Source organism: Apodemus sylvaticus, chromosome 11 (genome assembly GCF_947179515.1).
Source record: "Apodemus sylvaticus chromosome 11, mApoSyl1.1, whole genome shotgun sequence".
In the NCBI taxonomy this organism is placed as follows: Eukaryota; Metazoa; Chordata; class Mammalia; order Rodentia; family Muridae; genus Apodemus; species Apodemus sylvaticus.
The window spans coordinates 56,021,170-56,037,128 of NC_067482.1; the positions used below are offsets into that span (position 1 = coordinate 56,021,170).

Sequence of the window (15,959 nt, forward strand, 5' to 3'; positions counted from 1 at the left end):
ATGAAGGGAGCACAAAATCTCTGGATGCTGTTCTGTGTTGGCTAACTACTCTTGAGGATGTGGCCTGGTCTCTAACATGGTTAATATACCACATGATGATTCATTTTAATAAAATAGATTTTTTTCTTTCCAATAGCTATGTATTGCAAAAAGCTTCTTATTAGAGGTCAGTGTTGGTATCCACAATCCTATCTACATGCTGTGGTTTGGTCTGGCTTGAACTTGTGTGGGTCTTCTGCATCCTATCCCAGTCATTGTGAATTTATATGTATATCATCCCCATCGAGTCTGGAAGAAGCTGTTTCCCTGGAAACAAAACCTCTGGCTTTTTATAATCTTACCAGCTCCTCTTCAGCATAGATACTTCAGCCAGGAGGAGAGGTTTTGATAAGGGTCTTCCATTTAGGGTTACGTCCTCTGAAGTCATTATTAGCACTGAGGCCCACAGCTGTGCAAAGAGTTATTAAAATCTTTTACTTTAATTAATTGCAATGGACTAGAACTTTACATTATATTTCTAAGTCATATGACCACAATCTAGAAGCTATTTAATACATTTAGCTAGTGGTACCCATAGAAGGCAGAGCAAAGTTAGAAGGGGTACAAAAATAAACTGCTCACAATTCATAGAAAGTATTCAAACTTGATCAAATAAATGACTGAATGAATGAAATAACTTTCAAGCTTTCTAAATTTACTTTGTACCAAATATCCTCTGTACAATTTTCCATGTCAAAATTTCTATGAAAAACATCATTTCTATTGTTTTTCAAATGACCATCAGAGTCTTCCTGGAGAAATCACTAAATAAAATGTCAGAAGGGGTTATCCAGAAGAAACTTTATTCTACAGAGGGCAATTATAGTTAACAATAGAATTTGAAAGTTCTCAGCACACACACACACACACACACACACACACACACACACACACAAACAGTATGTGAGATTGCAAATAAACTATCTAAAGCCAATGGGAACATGATTGATAACTATAAGATAACACCACCATGTCCCATTGCAGTATAATCACCTGTGAGAGCAAAATGGAAAACTAATCTCTTCTCGGCTTCATATTTAAAATCAGGTGATTTTCAATGCATATGTGTGTTTAAAAAAGAATAATAATAATTACAAATTTGCATTTTTAAATGCTTTAAAATTGCTTTAAATTTTAAATATTGACAAAGCATTAGGTAAGTACATTACAGATAAGAAAGAAAGATCTAACTACTAAAATCAAAGGTAAAAATTTTGATTTTACAGTTTAGAAGTTATATTTTTATAGTAATGAAGGGAACTTAGATTACAAGTGAATATCATGCCTATGTGCATAGCCAAACTACATAATACATAAGATGTCAATGGTTCTAAGATTCATATGTCAACAGAATCAATAACAAACAGAAAAACTGAACAAATCCATAGCAAGTAAAGCAAAGCAGTAATCATAAGCTTCTCCATTAAAATAGTCAAGGATCAAATGATTCAACTAAAAAGTCTACCAAGTATTTGTATCTGAATGTTCCTTAAAATTTCTCTATTAAATTGCTGTATGAAATATTAGGCTTCTTTAAGATGATTTCACACACACACACACACACACACACACACACACCCAATTGTAGTTTTCTCTCAATTATCCCTCCTTTACTTGGTCAGTTCTTCTCTCCAAATAGCTATCTGTCTATTTTCAAGTCATATATATGTGTGTGTGTGTGTGTGTGTGTGTGTGTGTGTGTGTGTGTGTGTGTAAGTGTATATGTATGTATAACATGCAAAGTGCTTTGTCTGTATAATGTGGTATGTGTGTGTATGTGTGTGTACACATGAATTTTGGTTATGCTATTAGACAGTACATAATATTCTTGCTTTTTATGCATAATATGACCTTAATTTTTTAGATATTTCCTTTATTTACATTTCAAATGTCCCCTTTCCTGGTTCCCCACCCCCACCCCCAAGAACCTCTACTCCATCCCCATCCCCCTCCCCCTGCTCACCAATCCACTCACTCCTCATTCCCTGTCCTGGCATTCCCCTAAACTGGGGCATCTAGCCTTCTCAGGATCAATGGCCTCTCCTCCCTTTGATGTACAACAAGGGCATCCTCTGCTGCATATGCATCTGGAGCCATGGGTTCCTCCATGTGTACCATTTTTTTAAAATTGAATATCATCTTCATTTACATTGCCAATGGTAAAACCTTTCCTGATTTTCCCCCTCCCCAAAGACCGCTAATCCCTCCTCGCACCCCCTGACTCCACATATATGCCCCTCCACCTGACCCACTCCCACCTCCCCCCCTTTATTTCCCTTTGTTAGAGCATCTATTGAGCCCCAAGGACCACTCCTCCCACTGATGCCCAACAAGGCATTCCTCTGCCACATTTTTGGCTGGAACCATGTGTACCCCTTGGTTGATGGTTTAGTGCCTGGGAGTCCTAGGGCATCTGGGTAACTGAATTAATTGTTCTTCCCATGGGGCTGTAAACCCCTTCAGCTCCTCTGGACCACCCTCCAGCTCCTCCATTGGGGACCCCATGCCCAGTCCAATAGTTGGTTGTTAGCATCTGCCTCTGTATTTGTAAGGCTCTGGCAGGGCCCCTCTGGAGACAACCATGGCATGCTCCTTTTGGTATACACTTCTTGTCGTCCATAGTAGTGTCAGAGTTTGGTGACTATTTAAAGGATGAATCCCCAGGAAGGGCAGTCTCTGAGTGGCCTTTACTTCAGTCTCTGTTTCACACATTGTCTCCCTTATTGCTCCTGTGAGTATTTTGTTCCCTTTCTCAGAGGAACCATAGCACCATCACTTAAGTCCTTCTTCTTGAACTTCCTGTGCTGGGTGAATTGTAACTTCTTTATTTTGAGCTTTTTGGCTAACATCTGCTTATTAGTGAGTGCATACTATGTGTGTTCTTTTGTGATTGGGACACCTTACTCAGGATGACACTTTCTAGTTCCATCTATTTACCAAAGAATTCCATTAATTAATTGTTTTTAATAGCTGAATAGTACTCCATTGTGTATATATACCACAGTTTCTGTATCCATTCCTCTGTTAAAGGACATCTGGATTCTTTCCAGCTTCTGGCTATTATAGATGAGGCAGCTACGAACATAGTAGAGCAGGTGTCCTTATTACATGTAAGAGCATCTTCTGGGTATATGCCCAGGAGTAGTATACTCTTTGTATACCAAGTGTACTCTTTGGTTGGTTGTTTAGTGCCTGGGAGCTCTGGGGGTACTAGGTGGCTCATATTGTTGTTCCTCCTATGGTGTTGCAAACCCCTTCAGCTCCTTTGGTCCTCTCTCTAGCTCCGCAATTGGGGACTCTGCACTCAGTTCAATGGTAGGCTGAGAGTTTCACCCTCTGTATTTGTCATGTACTGGCAGAGCCTCTTAGGTGACAGCTATGTCAGGCTTCTGTCAGCAAGTACTCATTGACATCCACAATAATGTCTGGGTTTGGTAACTGTGTATGGGATGGATCCCCAGATGGTGCAGTCTCTGGATGGTCTTTCCTTCAGTCTATGTTCCACACTTTGTCTGTGTATCTCCTCGTGTGGGTATTTTGTACCCCTTTCTAAGAAATACCAGAGTATCCACATTTTGGTCTTCCTTCTTCTTGAGCTTCATTTGATCTGTGAATTGTATCTTGGGTATTCCAAGCTTTTAGTCGAAGATCTTTACCAGCCCTACATCCAACAGAGGGCTAATATCCAATATATACAAAGAACTCAAGAAGTTAGACTCCAGAGAATCAAATAGCCTTATTAAAAATGGGGTACAGAGCTAAACAAATAATTTTCCACTGAGGAATATTGAATGGCTGAGAAGCACCTAAAGAAATGTTCAACATCCTTAGTCATCAGGGAAATGCAAATCAAAAGAACCCTGAGATTTTACCTCACACCAGTCAGAATGGCTAAGAACAAAAACTCAGGTGACAGCAGATGCTGGGGTGGATGTGGAGAAAGAAGAACACTTACTCCTCCACTGCTGGTGGGACTACAAGCTGGTACAAGAACTCTGGAAGTCAGTTTGGTTGTTCCCAGAAAATTGGACATAAGACTACCAGAAGACCCAGCTATACCACTCCTGGGCATATACCCAGAGGATTCTTCAGCTTGTAATAATGATACATGTTCCACTATGTAGTCTTAGTTATAATAGCCAGAATCTGGAAAGAACCCATATATCCCTCAACAGAAGGATGGATTCAGAAAATGTGGTACATTTGCACAATAGAATACTACTCAGCTACTAAAAACAATGAATTCATGAAATTCTTAGGCAAATGGATAGAACTCAAAAATATCATTCTGAGTGAGGTAACCCAATCAGAAAAGAACACACATGGTGTGCACTAATGGATAAGAGCATATTAGCTCAGAAGCTCAGAATACCCAAGATACAATTCTTGGTTTTTTCCCCCTCATACTTCTACAGATTTTTCCTACTTTCTCCCTCTCTTTAATGATAATGCATTTATTGCATATAATGTATTTTCTTCAAATACACTCACCCACTCCATCCCCTCTAATTCCTCCTCTATGCTCCCTCCAAGGTTTCCTCCTAACTAACTTTATGTGCTTTTGATCCATTTTGAAATGAGTTATGTGTAGAATGAATAGCAAGTTTCTTTGTGTGGCTATTCTGTTTGACTTGCATCACTTGTTGAAGATGCTTTTTTTCTACATGTCTATTTTTGGTCTCCTTTTCAAAAAACATGTGGCTGTAAGAGTGTGAACATTCATTTAAATGTTAACTACCAACAGAAGAAATAATATTCTTATGTTACCATACCATAGAAAGAATTGATATTAGCCCTAGACTGATAAATGAAACAAAAACTAATTCTGAAGGTCCCTGTTCTCTAAAGATTAAGTCTTTATACTTCAAAGGGAATAACTCAAAGAAAGCCAAGTGTACTTGACAGAAGTGGGTCTACTTCATAGGCAGAAAACTTTTTCATTATAAACATTTTTTGCAAATTAAAAATTACATAAGCAGCTAAGTCCATAACAAACCAAGTTACCTTCAACAGAGAGTATGGTCCTGAAGGTAGTGATACCCTAATCCAAATCAACAGAACTTTTAAAGGGAAGGATGGATCATTGCTGATCCCTAGAAAGCAAGACAACATCACAAAGGTGAGTTCCTAGAATCCATCTATGGAATTTTACTCTCCTCCTTGGCAAAGAAATACTCAGTTCACCACAAACCCAAGTAGTGTGCTCAGTTGAGCCTACACACACTGATAATTTTTGAGGCCATTAAAAGTTCAATTATAACATGTGCTTAACTTTGAGTCCTATCCAGCAGTAAAGAAGACTTTCTACAGGTATATCTTCAGAAAGAAAATGTTACCCACAGAGTTTACAGGATTCTAGTTTTCAAGACCTTCTAACATTGTAAATTAATCTTAGGATGTATTTAATATGAATATGTACCCATAGGACACTTCTTCTACTGCAGAGTTGACAAATCAAGGTCATTGACATTACAGAATCAGATACCAAATGTGTGGAGGAGGTGAATCCATTATGGGAATAAAGCTGTAAAGGCTCCTGGTACTTTTCCTTGGCAAAATGTATATGATGATGTATTAGAGCTTTTTACACTTGCAGAGAATTTTCAAAGGGACAAAATGAACACAGAGAGGATGAATTCATGTAGGATAAAACCAATTTTTTAAAAAAATGACATCATACTATTTAATTATTAGGAAAATGATGCTTAGAAAGTAAACAGAGGCCTCAAGAAGATTAATATATTAATCCAAACTTTTACTGCTTAAATGACAAAGAGAATAGCTGAGCAAGAAGGAATTATTTGATACATTGGAATTGAAAGTACACTCCTATACTATCGATTACTGATGATCTAATGAAGTTCCTAGGCTCCATATACCTGGACTGATAAAAGAAAAAGAAAGAGAAAGAGAAATAAAAACATATTTGTGAAGAGTAATTAAGAAAAATCTATTGTGATACAAGTGTGATAATATCTCATTTCTTATACCAATAAAACTTTTTCTTTCCAATGAAATTATAATAAAATGATTCAACTCCAAAAGATATAAAAACATTGCAATAATGATACTTTTAATTTTCGATGGCACATTTTATTTAATAATCATAGGCATAAAACCTTAAAGAGCTTTCTTAGTGAGAAGCAATATGAGTCAGAGAGGCATTACCTCCACTGCTGGCAACATCTGAGCAGGTTTCACTACTTTTATGTTTATAAACTACAATTTTATGTTTACTCAGTGCTGCTATTAATCATGTAAGTAGGGTTTTCCTTAAGTGAATGTTCAAGAGCAACCAATGTGAGTTTGCAAACATCTTTTTACTGAAAACAAAATTACAGTTATTTATAACTCGATGCTGAAAAGTGTCTGCTTTTGAGTTCAGATTATTGAATTCGAAATTCAATTGTCTCCAAGGCCCTTAGCATATTTTACTTAATTCTCACAGCATGAATAAAGAAAATAAAAATGTTAATTGAGTGCATTGTTTATCTGGAATCCTATCTTAAATTTCTCAAGTAGTGCCAAAATAAATTGTCTTTATACTAAAGAAAGCATATGTGCCTGCAGATTATGTTGGAAATGAATCTAAAGCATCCTAAGTGTCTTCTAGGCACTGATCCCTGGCTAGGTAATGAAATTCAGAGTTGCCCTCAAGAACACCACTGATCAAGGATAAGCATGCAGTTCTGTGTTCTCCTTTGGAAATAATGACGTTTTTAGCTAAAAGCTGGCTGAATAGGAGTTTTCTAATAAAGAAATTTCTCTAAAAGTCAGACTCTAAATAAAATGCACATTAGAGTCTTGCTTGATACTCCATTCTGTGGAGAAGTCACAACCTCCAACTACTTTTAATTCAGGCTTGCTGATTTTCAACTTTTCTTTACTTGGGTAATTCTTAGCACCAAATTTCTATAACTTGTATCACTGAGGCATGAGAATGGCCTGAGTGACTGAGCAAGGAGATTTCATTATGTTCAAACTTCTTTAAGCCATCAGGTTTTTTTTCTTTTCTTTCCTTTCTTTGTCTTTTGCTTTCTTTCTTTCTTCATTTAGAGTTTTCAACATTATTTTGTTTAGGGTTATTTATTTATTTATTTATTTACTTTGCATCCCATTCATTGCCCTCCTTCTGGTCATCACCTCCCACAATACTTCCCCTCCCCTTGTCTTCTGAGAGGGTAACCCCCTCTGGGTACACCCCTACCAGACACATCAAGTCTGTGGATCTGGGTACATTCTCTCCCACTGAGGTCAAACAAAGCAGCTCAGCTGGAACATACCACACAACAGGCCACAGCTTCTGAGATAGCCCCTGCACCAGTTGTTCAGGACCCACATGAAGAGCAGGTTGCACATCTGCTATGTATGTGTGTGGAGGCCTAGTTCAGTCTGTATATACTCTCTGGTTGGTAGATCAGTCTCTGGAAGACCCAAACTTCAAGGTTAGTTAACTATGGGTCTTCCTGTGGAGTTCCTATAGGCAGGAACTCCAGTTGCAGCAATAGAGACATCAACCCACCCACAAAACTTTCACCCTAAAATATATCCTATCTATAAGAAATACAGGGACTGGGAATAGCCTGGGGCCAGTAGATAGAGCTTAGGGACTCTTATGAAAGAGTAGGGGAAAGAATTGTAGGCCATTAGGTTTTCAATGAAACCATCATTACCCATAGTGGTTTCTCTTTGGCCAAGTGTTTGCAAATAATCTTGAGCAAGACAGAATGCTCACCACTCGGAGAAGCAGAGCAGTGCTGCATGTAATTCAGACTTTATGGAGACCACCTTAAAAAGGCAAGGCTTGACCTTGACCAGTACTGCTAGGTTTGGTTTGACATTGTCTCTATAGTAGAACTAACATAAGGGGGAGAGAAAGAGATGCTCATTGGATGGGCTTTGAATTCCCTTCTGTTTAGGAAAAGGATTTCAGCAAATAGTAACTTCAAAGAACTTTGTCAGCAAATGAAAAACTTTAATTCTGTGAATGATGTTTTATCAAGGTTTGCCTTGGAGCCCTGCATTCTGGAACTCCTCACAATACAATCTAAAGTCTGAAACTGTCCCTTTATTTACTATTATGCTGTAATGACTGAATGTCACAACGCATCATTGCAAAATGGCTTCATATAAAATATTTTCTGGAAGAACCATATTACATCATTGGTGGAAACTCCCATTGTAGACTCACAGTTCTCAATTGGCAAAGACCCTCAATGAAACATTATTGAATATTTTTGACTCTGTAGTGTTTTATGATATGCTAAACTGACCAGGTAAAAGTGGATTAATAACAGATAAATTACAATGTTTGTACTCCTTTCTGACCCCTCAGTTGCCAGTTCTTTCTGGTGGGGCAGACTCTTGGCAGCTCTGCTCCAATGAAGACACCACTGAACTCAGAGCATTTGGTAAGAACCCTCTCCCAATTCTGGAGTCCCAGAGCTGCTCTGGAGGCCTGACAGACTTGCCACCCATCAACCACCAAAATTACCACCCTCTTGAATACCAGTCGCCTTCCATTCCTTCTGCCCCTTCTACCACCGGTCCCTCCACAGGAGTGCAGAGAGGCCATATAACATAGGTAGGACCACCCCTGCTGCTCAGAGGAATCCATGTAAAACCCTCCTGCTGGAGCTTTCTGGTTTCTGTCTCTGACTGGGGACCATCTTCTGCCTTAGTGTACCATATCCAAGTGATACAGGGAGATAGCTAACCTCCCAGGACTGTGGATAGGCCTGAGAGCACAGACCTGATCCTGGACCACAGAGCTACACACACAAATACCACCACAAGAGAGCTAGTCTCCCAGGAGTGCCTACATACCTGTATGCACAAAGAGAACAGGGATCCCAGGAGTTCAGATACACAGGCTTGCAGGACATATAAGCCACAGTCAGAGACAGCAAGACCAGCTAACACTAGAGATAACCAGATGGCAAAAGACAAATGCAAAAATGTTACCAACAGTAACCAAGGCAATATGGCACCATCTGAACCCAGTTCTCCTACAACAGCAAGTCCTAGATACCCCCAACACACCAGAAAGGCAATATGTGGATTTAAAATCACATCTCATGATACTGATAGAGGACTTTGAAAAGAACATAAATAACTCCCTTAAAGAAATAAAGGAGAACATGGGTCAACAGGTAGAAGCCCTTAAAGAGGAAACACAAAAGTCGCTTAAAGAATTGCAGGAAAACAAAACAAAATAAAAAACAAACAAGTGAAGGAACTGAATAAAACTATACAGGATCTAAAAATGAAAGTAGAAACAATAAAGAAATCACATAGGGAGACAACTCTGGAGATAGAAAACCTTGGAAAGAAATCAGGAGTCAAAGACACAAGCATCAACAACAGAATACAAGAGATAGAAGAAAGAATCTCAGGTGCAGAAGATACCATAGAAAACATTGACTCAATAGTCAAAGAAAATGCAAATGCAAAAAGCTTGTAACCCAAAACATCCAGGAAATCTAGGACACAATAAGAAGTCCAATCCTAAGGATTATAGGTATAGAAAAGAGCAAAGTTTTATAACTTAAAGGGCCAGTAAATATCTTCAGCGAAACTATAGAAGAAAACTTCCCTAACCTAAAGAGAGAGATGCCCACAAATGTACAAAAAGCCTCCAGAACTCCAAGTAGACTGGAGCAGAACAGAAATTCCTACTTTCTCATAATAATCAAAACACCAAATACACTAAACAAAGAAAGAATATTAAAAGCAGTGAGAGGAAAAGGTCAAGTAACATATAAAGGCAGACCAATAAGAATTACACCAGACTTCTCACCAGGAATAATGAAAGCTGGAAGATCCTGGACAGATGTCAAAAGACACAAAGAGAACATAAATGTCAGCCAAAGCTACTATACCCAGCAAAATTCTCAATTACCATAGAAGGAAAAAACAAGATATTCATGACAAAACCAAATATACAAACTATCTTTCCACAAACCCAGCTCTACAAAGGATAATGGGTAGAAAATACCAACCCAAGGAGGGAAACTACATCCTAGAAAAAGCAACAAAGTAATCTTCTTTCAACAAACTCAAAAGAAGATATACACACAAACATAATTCCACCTTTAACAAGAAAAATAACAGGAAGTAACAATCACTTTTCCTTAATATCTCTTAACATCAATGGATTCAATTCCCCAATAAAAAGACATAGACTAACAGACTGGATACTTAAACAGGACCCAACATTTTGTTGCATTCAAGAAACCCAGCTCAATGACAAAGACAGTCACTACCTCAGAGTGAGGTAAAATTTGGAAAACAATTTTCCAAGCAAATGGTCCAAAGAAAAAAGCTGGAGTGGCCATTCTTATATCAGAAAAAATTGATTTTCAATCAAAAGTTTTCAAAAAAAAGATAAGGAAGGACACTTCATACTTGTCAAAGGAAACATCTACCAAGAAGAACTCTCAATTCTGAACAGCTATGTTCCAAATGCAAGGGCACCCACATTCATAAGAGAAACTTTACTAAAGCTCAAAGTACACATTGAATCCCACACAATAATAGTCTGAGACTTCAACATCCCACTCTCAGAAATGGACAAATCATGGAAACAGAAACTAAACAGAGACACATTGAAACTAACAGAAGTTATGAACCAAATGGATCTAACAGATATTTATAGAACATTTCATCCTAGAGCAAAAGAGTATACCTTCTTCTCAGCATCTCATGATACCACCTCCAAAATTGACCATATAATTGGACACAAAACAGGCCTCAATATATACAGGAATATTGAGATAATACCATGCATCCTATAAGATCACCACAGACTAAGGCTGGTCTTAAGTTCCAACAAAAACAGTGGAAAACAGACAAACACATGGAAGCTGAACAATGCTCTACTCAATGATAACTTGATCAAGGAAGAAATAAAGAAAGAAATTAAAGACATTTTAGAATTGAATGAAAATGAAGATACATCATACCAAAACTTACAGGACACAACGAAGGCAGTGCTAAGAGGAAAATTCATAGCTCTAAGTGATTCCAAAAATATTTGACAGAGAAGCTAAAAACATCCAGTGGAAACAAGACATCAGTTTTAACAAATGGTACTGGATCAACTGGAGGTGAGCAGGTAGAAAAATGCAAATTAACCCATTCTTATCTCCTTGTACAAAGCTCAAATCAAACTGAATCACGGACCTCCACATAAAACCAGATACACTGAACCTTATACAGGAGAAAGTGGGCAAGAGCCTTGAACACATGGGCACAGGGGATAACTTCCTGAACAGAACTCCAATGGCTTACATTCTAAGAACAAGAATCAACAAATGGGACCTCATAAAACTGCTTCTTTAAGTGGTTTCACTCTCAGAGGGAAAACAAACAAATTAAAAGCTTCTGTAAGGCAAAGGACACTGTCAATAGGACAAACCTGCAATCAACAGAGTGTGGAAAGATCTTTACTAATCCTACATCTTATAGAGGGCTAATAGCCAATGTATTCAAATAACTCAAGAAGTTAGACTCCAGAGAGTCAAATAACCCTTTTAAAAAATGGGCTAGAGAGCTAAACAGAGAATTCTTAACTGAGGAAACTTGAATGGCAGTGAAACACCTAAAGAAATGTTCATCATCCTTAGTTATCAGGGAAATACAAATCAAAACAACCCTGAGATTCCACCTCATACCAGTCACAAAGAATATGATAAAAAAAAAAAAAACCTCAGGGAACAGCAGGTTCTGGCAAGGATGTGGAGAAAGAGGAACACTCCTCCATTGCTGGTCATATTGCAAGCTGTCACAACCACTCTGGAAATCAGTTTGGTGGTTCCTCAGAAAATTGGACATAGTACTACCTGAGGACCTAGCTATACCACTCCTAGGCATATACCTAAAAGATTCTCCTAATAAGGACACATGCTCCACTATGTTTGTAGCAGTCTTATTTACAATAGCCAGAAGCTGGAAAGAACCCAGAAGTCCTTCAAAAGAGGAATGAATATAGACAATGTGGTATATTGAAGTATTACTCCAATACACAATGAAGTATTACTCAGCTATTAAAAACAATGAATTCATAAAATTCTTAGGCAAATATATGGAACTAGAAAGTGTCATCCTGAGTGAGATAACTCAATCACAAAAGAACACACATAATATGCACTCACTGATGAGTGGATATTAGTCCAAAAGCTCAGAATAAACAATATATAATTCACAGACCACATGAAGCTCAAGAAGGAAGACCAAAGTGTGGATGCTTCAGTTTTTCTGAGAAAGGGAACAAAATATTCACAGGAGAAATTATGGAGACAAAGTGTGGGACAGAGACTGAAGTAAAGGCCATCCTTTCCTTCAGACTGTCCTACCTGGAGATTCATCCTATAAACAGTCACCAAATCCTGACACTATTGTGGATGCTAAGAAGTGCTTGCTGAAATGAGCCTGTTTGGGCTGTCTCCTGAGGGGCCCTGCGTTATAGATACAGAGGCAGATGCTAGCAGCCAACCATTGGACTGAACATGGGATCCTCAATAGAAGACTTGGAGGGAGGACTAGAGGAGCTGAAGGGGTTTGCAGCCTCACGGGAAGAATGATAATGTTGGCCAACCAGACCCCCTAGGACTCCCAGGAACTAAGCCATCATCCACGGGGTACACATGGTTCCAGCTGCAATTGTGGCAGAGGAGAGGTCCTTGGTCCTATGAAGGCTTGATAGATGCTCCAGCATGAGGAAATCAAAGGGGAGGGTAGGTGGGAGTGGGTTGGGCAGAGGGGCATCTTCTTGGAGGCAGGGGGAGGGAAGATGGGTTAGGGGTTTTCTGGGAGGGGAGGAAACTGGGAAAAAGTATAACATTTGAAACATAAATGAAGAATATATTCAATTAAAAAAAAGAAAAAAACATTTGTACTCTCCCCAAATTACTCCTTTATGAACAGATTGAGTTACTAGTCAAAATGAACCTTGTGAATCTAACACACCTTTCCCAGCTAGTTAACTTTAAGCCAAGAAAATCATTCTTACTGACTTGGTCAGAAAAGACCTTAAAGGAAAGAAGCTTTTCATTGTAAATGCAAAGAGAAGCTGAATTTTTAGTTGTTTCCCTCTTCTTAATTCTCCCATTTGAATACTTTTGTACAGATAATAGCTTCAGCTCATGGCTATTTATCACTCATATGCCAACCCACTAGATTTTGACTGGCTTAGTAACTCTCTGCCATCACACAAACCAATTCTTCATAACAAATGTCTCTAAGCCTGTGCTTTCTAGTTCATATTCTCTCTCTCTCTCTCTCTCTCTCTCTCTCTCTCTCTCTCTCTCTCTCTCTCTCTCTGCCCTTCTCTTGTCTATCTGTGTATGTGTATCTCTCTCTCTCACACACATCTATCTATATCTATATCATCTATCTCTATTTATACATCTATATATATATCTTTATCTCCCTCAAGATAATATTATTTCAATTCTTTTTCTTTTTGCCAATTTGACTAACAAATTCATGTGGTTTGAATCTGAAATACACTCCTACACACACACACACACACACACACACACACACACACGCACAAACATTCACATTTTAAGCATTTGTTCCTCATCTTGGATGTATTCTGAGTGTTGTGGAGGGGAGTCTTCAGAATTTGGGACGTGTATAGCAGAATAAGTCGGCAGAACTGGGCTGCTGAAGCTTTCTTTGCTTCCTCCCTGCAGCAATATGAACCACAAGTACAAACAAGCTCATGCTGCCATGGACTATTCTCCATAGACATTGTAATTTCTTAGTGCGTTCCTTTAAACCATTTTAAAACTCTGTAGGAATACAGAGCAGAGAATGAGGTCAGAGAGATTTGTTCAAAGACTGCAAACTCAGCGCATGATTTGAGAAATAAGTGGTAGAGAGGAGGGGTGTAAAAATTCCAATGCTCCTCTGATTCACCAAAGCAGGCTAGTACAGGCTGAGGACACTGGCAGAAGCCCAAAGACATTCCAGTGCCTGCAGGTTACATGCTTATAGTCGCAAAACTCTTACCTCTAGGTAGAGAGTTAAGATGCTAATGAGACGTACAATACATTAAGTTGTATGTATCACTGTCTGTACTAGAGCATGCCAGAGAGGCATTATGGAAATGGGCCAGAAGCCCCTGGGTTATAACATAACAGTCCCCATCTTTTGTATAAAATTGTTTGAGCTCCTAAGCCTTTACTCTCCACTCTGAACTATAATATTTATTACATTTTTGTTACCTTTGACTTTGTTCATTTCCTTAAAACATGGAAGGTATTTTTATTTCTAGATAATCATTTTTATTGTATGCAAATTTTAAAATCTTGGGAAAGTCTTTACAAATCACAGGTTATAAATTAATTGAGAAATGATATTTCTTTTTTTTTTTTTTTTTTTTTTTTTTTAAAGCTTTTTTTTGTTTTATTTTTTTTTTTTTTTTTTTTTTTGTCTTTTTTTTTTATTTGATATAATTTATTTACATTTCAAATGATTTCCCCTTTTCTAGCCCCCCCCCACTCCCCGAAAGTCCCGTAAGCCCCCTTCTCTTCCCCTGTCCTCCCTCCCACCCCTTCCCAGTTCCCCGTTCTGGTTTTGCCAAATACTGTTTCACTGAGTCTTTCCAGAACCAGGGACCACTCCTGCTTTCTTCTTGTATCTCATTTGATGTGTGGATTATGTTTTGGGTATTCCAGTTTTCTAGGTTAATAACCACTTATTAGTGAGTGCATACCATGATTCACCTTTTGAGTCTGGGTTACCTCACTTAGTATGATGTTCTCTAGCTCCATCCATTTGCCTAAGAATTTCATGAATTCATTGTTTCTAATGGCTGAATAGTACTCCATTGTGTAGATATACCACATTTTTTGTATCCACTCTTCTGTTGAGGGATACCTGGGTTCTTTCCAGCATCTGGCAATTATAAATAGGGCTGCTATGAACATAGTAGAGCATGTATCCTTATTACATGGTGGGGAATCCTCTGGGTATATGCCCAGGAGTGGTATAGCAGGATCTTCTGGAAGTGAGGTGCCCAGTTTTCGGAGGAACCGCCAGACTGCTTTCCAGAGTGGTTGTACCAATTTGCAACCCCACCAGCAGTGGAGGAGTGTTCCTCTTTCTCCGCACCCTCTCCAACACCTGCTGTCTCCTGAATTTTTAATCTTAGCCATTCTGACTGGTGTAAGATGAAATCTTAGGGTTGTTTTGATTTGCATTTCCCTAATGACTAATGAAGTGGAGCATTTTTTAAGATGCTTCTCCGCCATCCGAAGTTCTTCAGGTGAGAATTCTTTGTTTAACTCTGTACCCCATTTTTTAATAGGGTTGTTCGGTTTTCTGGAGTCTAACTTCTTGAGTTCTTTATATATATTGGATATTAGCCCTCTGTCTGATGTAGGATTGGTGAAGATCTTTTCCCAATTTGTTGGTTGCCGATCTGTCCTCTTGACGGTGTCCTTTGCCTTACAGAAACTCTGTAACCTTATGAGGTCCCATTTGTCAATTCTTGCTCTTAGAGCATACGCTATTGGTGTTCTGTTCAGAAACTTTCTCCCTGTACCGATGTCCTCAAGGGTCTTCCCCAGTTTCTTTTCTATTAGCTTCAGAAAAAATATGGAACGCTTCACGAATTTGCGTGTCATCCTTGCGCAGGGGCCATGCTAATCTTCTCTGTATCGTTCCAATTTTAGTATATGTGCTGCCGAAGCGAGCACAGAAATGATATTTCTTAAAACTTAAATGGCTTTATGTTATTTTCATTTATGTATTATATCAGTTTGATGTTGATCCCAGGTTCACAGAAGAATATATTATAGTTGTCTTCATACAACTATGAATGAGTGGGGAAGGACCACTTAAGTGATCTCATTGCTTTGGGAGTCTTTGACCCGCACAGAACTTCTTTACAGCTCCCTATCTCACTG

The 15,959-nt window shown here is 38.5% G+C and overlaps 1 non-coding gene across 1 annotated transcript; it reads right to left on the bottom strand.

Annotated features, from left to right (window-relative positions):
* Positions 1-15,642: 15,642 nt before the first annotated feature.
* Positions 15,643-15,749, bottom strand: LOC127696959 (U6 spliceosomal RNA). The gene has a single exon (XR_007980381.1). It is a non-coding gene; the product is annotated as a U6 spliceosomal RNA (small nuclear RNA).
* Positions 15,750-15,959: the final 210 nt, after the last annotated feature.